The sequence below is a fragment of the Ochlerotatus camptorhynchus genome, unplaced genomic scaffold (genome assembly GCF_037179485.1).
Source record: "Ochlerotatus camptorhynchus isolate MF236.1 unplaced genomic scaffold, CSIRO-AGI_Acam_v1.1 ptg000555l, whole genome shotgun sequence".
Lineage (NCBI taxonomy): Eukaryota > Metazoa > Arthropoda > Insecta > Diptera > Culicidae > Ochlerotatus > Ochlerotatus camptorhynchus.
Genome location: NW_027041038.1, coordinates 154,005 through 161,114, shown reverse-complemented (window position 1 = coordinate 161,114; position 7,110 = coordinate 154,005). Strand labels below are relative to the sequence as shown.

The following is a 7,110-nucleotide window of genomic DNA, read 5'->3' as shown; positions in this document are numbered from 1 at the left end:
GTTATCCATTCTCCTATTGTACGCTCACTCTCTCTCACATTATGCACTGCTATTACCAACTGATTGCAACCCAGTTTCAAAACTTTGTTTACGATATTGTAAACAATTCAGTTGATTGCGTAAAGTGCATAAATGGGGTTATTTGAAACTACACACAGCTATTTGACAACAAAACGAAAATTAAAGTATTTAACAAATTATTCATTACAAAAATACTAAAATTAATGATTTCCTAGTTGAATGCATTCGGCAATGTCTTTCTTTGACACATTCTTTACTTAACTAGTGATTCTCTCCTCGATATAGAATTACGCAATAGGATTAGGAATACTGGACCAGATGAAACCGTTTTCGGTTCAGTAGCCCTCCTCACCATTGACCTTCTGTAACTCAAGAATCAAACAGTTATTAATTGGTGGTACCACGCTTTATTTTTAGATTCTTCTATTTTAGGCCTTCAGATCCGCTGCCGAGAAGATACCTAAAGATCTTCCATTGAGATCTGAGATCTCATACGAGCTGTTGCCTTTTTTTGCAACGATGACGCACGCTTTATACTGCGGACCTAACTTCGCGTTAAAGTCCTTTCCAGCAGATGACAAAGTAAAGCTCCGTTTGAAGACTCGTTGTCCGACAGTGAATGTAGGTGAGTAGCGTTTGTGATGTAAGTCATATTGCCGTTTCGTGCTCTCGTAGGCTCTCTTCAAGTTCTCCCTCACGAGCTCGAAGTTCTTTTTATTAACTCCCTGCATCCTTACCCCACGTTCTTCTTCCGAGAGCTCACTCTCATCTTCCCTCCGGTGATCTGATCCTAGAGTTATGTACCATCTCATGCCCGAAGATCACTCGGTACGGGGTGTACTTCGTCGATCCATGTATGGTGTTGTTCAATACGAACTCAATTTCTGAAATTTTAGTATCCCAGAGCTTCTGATCGTGACGGACGTACGTGCGGATCATCGAGTTTATCGTCCTGTTAAGCCGTTCTGCTGGGTTTGCTTGACTTCGGTGTCGTGAATTGGCCCAGTGCTGGATTTCATATTTCCTCAGCAGCTCTTGAAATTCCTTTGATAAAAAGGTAGTCGCATTATCCGTTATAACGTACTGCGGAACGGACAGTCTTCGGAACCATCTTTCCTCCAAGATTGTGCACAGACTCCCTGAAGAGATTTTCTTTACCGGAACAAGCAGGCAGTACTTAGAGAAAACGCCTAAGACGACTAATAAGTGGGCATTGCCCTGCTTGCTTCTAGGCAAAGACTGTATGTAGTCCATGCACACAATCTGGAAAGGCCTGGTCGCGATTCGTTGATTTCCCATTTCCGGAGCAGTTGATGTCGTTGAATGCTTGTTCTCCTTGCAAGCCTCGCATTTTCCTACGTACTTCTTAACGTCAGCACTCATCCTAGGCCAATAGTACTTTCGTTTGACACTCTCGATGCACTTCTCGAATCCGATGTGCATCATGCCATCGTGTTCCTGGTGCATGATTCGTGAACGTTCGGACTCAGGTACACACTCCTTCCATTCAAATCTGTAGTCTAATACATCCGATTTGGCAGCTACAAACTTGAACAATCGACCATCCTCGATCCGGAAGTCGATGTATTTTTCGGGTTCGTTTTCAACTGATTCATACAGATTGTGGTACCATGTGTCCGCTTCTATCACCTCCAATGCTTCAATGGACCGAGATAACGCATCTGGGACAATGTTCTCCTTCCCTTTACGATGTTTGATCTCCACATCGTATTGTTGCAAAGTAATGCTCCATCGGCTCAAACGCGATGAGGATCTCCATTTGGCTCTCATTATAAAAGAGAGTGCCGATGAATCCGTTACGAGAGTGAACCGAGTACCCTCTATATAGCATCGAAACTTCTCAATGCAGCGAAGGGCAGCCAACCCCTCCTTCTCTGCTGCATGATAATTAAGTTCGGCTCCTTTTAGCTTCTCTGAGTGGTATGCTATCACTCTTTCCACCCCACTGTGTACCTGAGTGAGAACACCTGCTAGAGCGGTATCACTAGCGTCTGTCTGCACGCAAAACGAAAGACTGAAATCGGGATTAGCCATAACAGGGGCAGTAATTAGCCTCTCCTTGATAGCTTTAAATGCATTTTCTGCTGCCTCATTCCACCGCACTTTCTTGGGTTTGTTTTTCAACAAATCGGTGAGTGGTGCGGTGAGTTCGCTGAATTTGTCGATAAACCTGCGGTAATAATTTACCATACCGAGGAATCTTCTCAGTGACCTTACTGACTTCGGGGCCTCGTATCCAAGAATCGCTTGGACTCGATCCGGGTTAGGCCGTAATCCTTCTTCCGAGAGGATGTAACCGAGGTAAGGCAGTTCGTAGCAGCAGAATTTGGATTTCTCCAGATTTATAAATAAATTCGCCTCTTTTAATCTTCTAGCTAACTCCCTTAACTTCTGTACGTGCTCCTTAAACGTGTGACTCGCTACCACAATGTCATCCAGATACACGAAAATGGCTGGTTCTAGTTCTCCATGCCCCAAAACTTTGTCCATCAGCTTACTCAGCGTTGCCGGACTATTCACCAGTCCGAAGGGCAACCTGGTAAACTGGAAAAGTCCCTTACCTGGTACTGAAAAAGCAGTAAATCTACGGGATTCACGGTTCAAGGGCACCTGAAGAAACGCTTGTGATAGGTCTATCGTAGTTAGGAATTTGAATGGACCCAATTGGCTAAGAATTCTATTCTGATGGGGGAGTGGATATGCATCTCTCTTTGTTCGCTCATTGAGCTTTCTTGCGTCGAGACAAAGTCTCACATCCTCACTGTCTCGCTTCTTGACGGGAACAACTGGCAAAGCCCACTCCGATTCGGATGGCTCGACTACTCCGTCCCTGATCATGTTATCCAGCGCTCGATGGATCTTCTTCTGGATCTCTGGACTCCAAGGGTACGGATTTTTACGAACTGGATCAGAATTTATTAATTCGTCCTTTAGCTCGATTTTGTGTTCGATGAGACTGGTTTTCCCCAAGTGGCCTGGACTCGCTAAAAATAAACTTTTTACCTCCTTCAGTTGCCGTTTTTGGTCGTCGCTCAGCTCACTAACACTTTCTACTGATTCAATTTCAGCATCATCGATCGCGTCGACGGATTGAGAAACTGTTGGACGAATTCCAAAGGCCTGCCAGAAGTTATATCCCAAGATGCAACGACGATTCAAGTTGGGATCAACCAAGACCGGTAAGATTTTGGTTTCTCCATTAAATGTTATTGGAATGTCGGTGGTCCCTATGACATCTAAGTCCTGTCCTCCTGCTGTTTTTAAGTTAACCCTAGTGGGTCTCAATTTTAATTTTAAATCACTCACTAGTTTCCTACCACCTATTCCTAACACTGTTCTAGCAGCACCACTGTCTAACAGTCCTACGATAGAAATTCCCCACATTTCCACTCTCACGAATGGTCTTGCGTCATCGCTGAGTGTTACCAGTATAGTTGCTATCTCCTCAGTTGTATCTCCACTCACTCGCGAGTAACCCAGCTGTTCGAGAGCTTCTGGAACTACTGGTCCTATGTGAGGTCTTGTGGAGACAGTCTTCGGGCCGTTTTTTGACTGGCAATACGGGCAATCTCTCGTTTTGAAGCCCGGAAAACCACAACGTTCACAGAACATCTTCCGTTCCTTGGTACAATCCTCGAAATCGTGACCTCCTTCATGGCAATTGTAGCATACATTCTTTCTCAATGGAATGTACGCATTGACGATTCTCTGAAGGGCATTAGTTCCACTAGGACCTGGAACAGGACTGCTGGTTCTTTGTCTAGTGTCCGGCTTCGGATTTGGTTTGATGGAATTGATCTGCTTTTGGTGGCTTTGGTAGACATTTTGTTGCTGTTTCCATGGACGCTTCTGAAGCTGTTGGTTATCACCTGGTCTAAACTGGCGATTTGAATCTCCCCTATTCTGGTTTCTGTCCTGATACCTGCCACGATTGTCTTGGAACGTTTGCTGTTGTCTAATTTCATCGATTTGTACAACCTCTTTTCTCGCAAACCTAACATCCTTCCTCTGATACATGTGCCAGTTGATTGAATCGAACCGCTTACCGAAATCCTTCATTCTAGGTATCGAATCAACGTTCGCAGCCAGCAATGCAATACGGAAATCATCTCGAGTATTGCGAAACAGAACATCGAACTTCCTCTTCTCATCCCACGGATTTGACATGCCGCGAAAGATCCGGACCATGTCCAAGTAAAAGTCCTGGAACTTCTCCCTGACACCTTGCTTCCGGTTGTTAGCTTGCCGTTCGTAGACGTAGTCGATGTCGACAGGTAAAAACTCCTTTTTCAACTCATCTACCAGCTCATTCCACGATCCTAGTTCCCTACTAACTTCCATATACCAGGATCTCGCCTTCTGTGTAAACAGATGATGAGCTCCCTGAAACAGCTCAGTGTCCGAAAACCCTTCTGACTTAGCGTTAAATTCCACCTCCTTAAGAAATTCATTCAACCTTCTCCCATTATCCATCCCATCATATCGAACTGTCCATTTGTGAATTGGAAACCTACTATGTATTGATCGATTCCTCTCTCTTTCCCTGTCATTCATTTCATTTACTTTATTTGCTACCGTTTTCCTCTCCTCTGCGCTTTTCAGTGTTTCCAACGAATCATTCTTCTGTTTAATCCACTCCAGAAAATTTACTGGTTTTGGATGAGCCTTTTCTACCCTTTTCTCCTGTCGTACTCTTTCCTCAATTCGAGTGCTGTTGTTGGTTTGAAGTGGGGCATCCTGTGACTGACTTACGGATTGTTTTGATTCCAGCACTGTGATCCGTTGGAGCAATAGACTCACAACTGACGTCAGTTGCTTGATCTCATTCGCCAATTTATTTCTCTCACTATCCACCTTCTCAGACTCACTACCACCAACAGACTCTACTACAACACTCTCCTCTCTAAGCTCAGTTATGCTCTCCTCAGCGGAACTCTGGACTGGATTTTCATTCTCGTTTTCCTCTTGCTCCTGATCAGCGTTCATGTTCTCTCCCTCATTACGAAGCTGGATCAAACTTTCATTGATGACCGCCAACTCAGCCTCTCTCACTTCTGGAAGATGGGAGGTTGCTGAAAAGTACACATTGAGCAATTTCACACACTCTCCGGCTATCACAGCTAGACTGTTCAATTCATCTTCTTCTTTGACGTTGACTCTCAACCGCTGCATTCGAAAGAGAATATGAATCAGTCTGCTTTTGTACAGCTGGTCTGGGGCTTTCTTCGATCGTCGCTTTTCCAAATGGTTTTTTATTCCATTCAGCTTATCATCACAAACCTCTAGCTCGTCTACTACCGATTCACAAACCGACGAAATCATAACACCTACTTTCTCTTTTTCCTCTTTCAGATGACTTCTCAGTGTTCTCTCTGATGCGCTCCGTGAAGATACAATTGCGAGACCACGGATCCTTAGCTCGTGTTGCAGCTCATCTATCGTCAGATGGCCAGGATTCAACGCATGGTACTGTGCCGACAAAAGAGACATGCTAGTCTCCGCCATGTTCATTCAACAACACAGGAAAATCGTAGAATAAAAATTGAAAAGAACCTAAAATATTGCTCAAGTGGAGCTCCCACTCAAAATTAATTGAAAAATCCAATTGTTGCACACTTTTGTTGCTTGAAAGCAGATTATTAAAAATTTGAAATCCTAAAATTTGTTCACGCTCCCTACTGAAGCAAATAATTTAAAAAAAAAAACCTAGTTTTAGCCTGTTTTTTTTCAATAAACGTTTTGTTTTTCTTTGGTGTTTTATTCAACAGTCGAAATTCACACAACACTGATATAATTCCGGAATTTGCCGCGAAAACTCCAACTATTCAACTTATATTGTTTTAGTAAGTTTTTCTTTATGTTGGTAGCTATTCAGACCATTGACTGACATCCAAGACCCCTCTTAATGAACAAATTCTGTTGAATTTTTATTCATCAACCAGGTTACCTATTTTGTGTGTTTTGTGGTTCAGTTTATTCGCGAAGTCTGGATGTTTTCCCAGAGACTTCTGCAAAGACACGCAAATGGTATTCAAGTGTACCCGAGCACTGATATTCTACGCAAATTTTCAGTTGGGCGCCAAGTGTAACATGTGGGGTACTCCCTGCCCAGCACTAATGAGACCCCCCTCTACACTACCTCAGGGTCGGCATGCGCGCTCGAATATCACGGCCAAGGAAACACTCGAATATCTAACACACACAACACTTGTTTAGCTATAGGCACCTTTATTGTTCCCAATTTCGTCCCACTTTCTTATTCGCTATCTCCTACCTCGTTACGCCTGACGTTTCTTCTAATTCTTCAGCGCGGGCCCGCTGTTGGTCCTTCCACAGCCACTCCTTCACCTTCCTCAGCTTCCTTCTGGGTACTTTTCACAGGCCAGTCGGTTCCTTTCCTCGACTTGGTTCGCAAGCCGGTCGCGTACTTCGGTACTTTCCGCGACGGCTCTTCGATCTCTCTCTCTCTCCTCACTATACTCGTGGCGTGGCGATGGGCCGTTGGTTAGTATTCCCGGATACTTCCCGGATACCTTCGTATCGGAAGATGCTCCGTGTCTAACCGCGCCGTATGCCGAATGACGGACACTACGGGGTCTGACCACGCCGTGGATGAATTGCCAGCGGTAAACTACGGGGTCCTGGATGGTTCTGCACCTCACTCTCCTTCTTCACTTTTTTTTCACGTCCTCACGGTTTTTTACTGGTTTTCGAACTTGTTTGAACTAGCTTTACGAAGTATCGCTGTTGAGTATCGCCAATCAAATAATTCTCGACGATGGCGGCTGACCTATCCTCTCTCCTCCTCGCTGAGCCATCGTCCTTCCGCCCTATTTCGCCTCATCATGGCCCCATTATGCCACCTCCTAATGGCCTCCAAATCCAGTAAACAGTGCCATCTGGTGGTAGGTAGCGGATCTTCCTGTCGTTTAGTGGTGTGGCTGTGTACTGTCCAGTGGGTAATTTTGTGGGCGATGGGTGGTGTTGGTAGCTTGTATTCAAACCTTTCCTTGGCATATTGTTATACATAAAATACGAAACACTAATCGCGACAATCTCACTAATCTC

General features: G+C 44.5%; 1 long non-coding RNA gene across 1 annotated transcript; it reads left to right on the top strand.

The window, feature by feature from the left end:
• Positions 1 to 453: 453 nt before the first annotated feature.
• On the top strand, positions 454 to 5,576 carry LOC135713419 (uncharacterized). Its single transcript, XR_010518734.1, has 4 exons — positions 454 to 646; positions 3,111 to 3,221; positions 4,107 to 4,316; positions 5,395 to 5,576. It is a non-coding gene; the product is annotated as an uncharacterized LOC135713419 (long non-coding RNA).
• Positions 5,577 to 7,110: the final 1,534 nt, after the last annotated feature.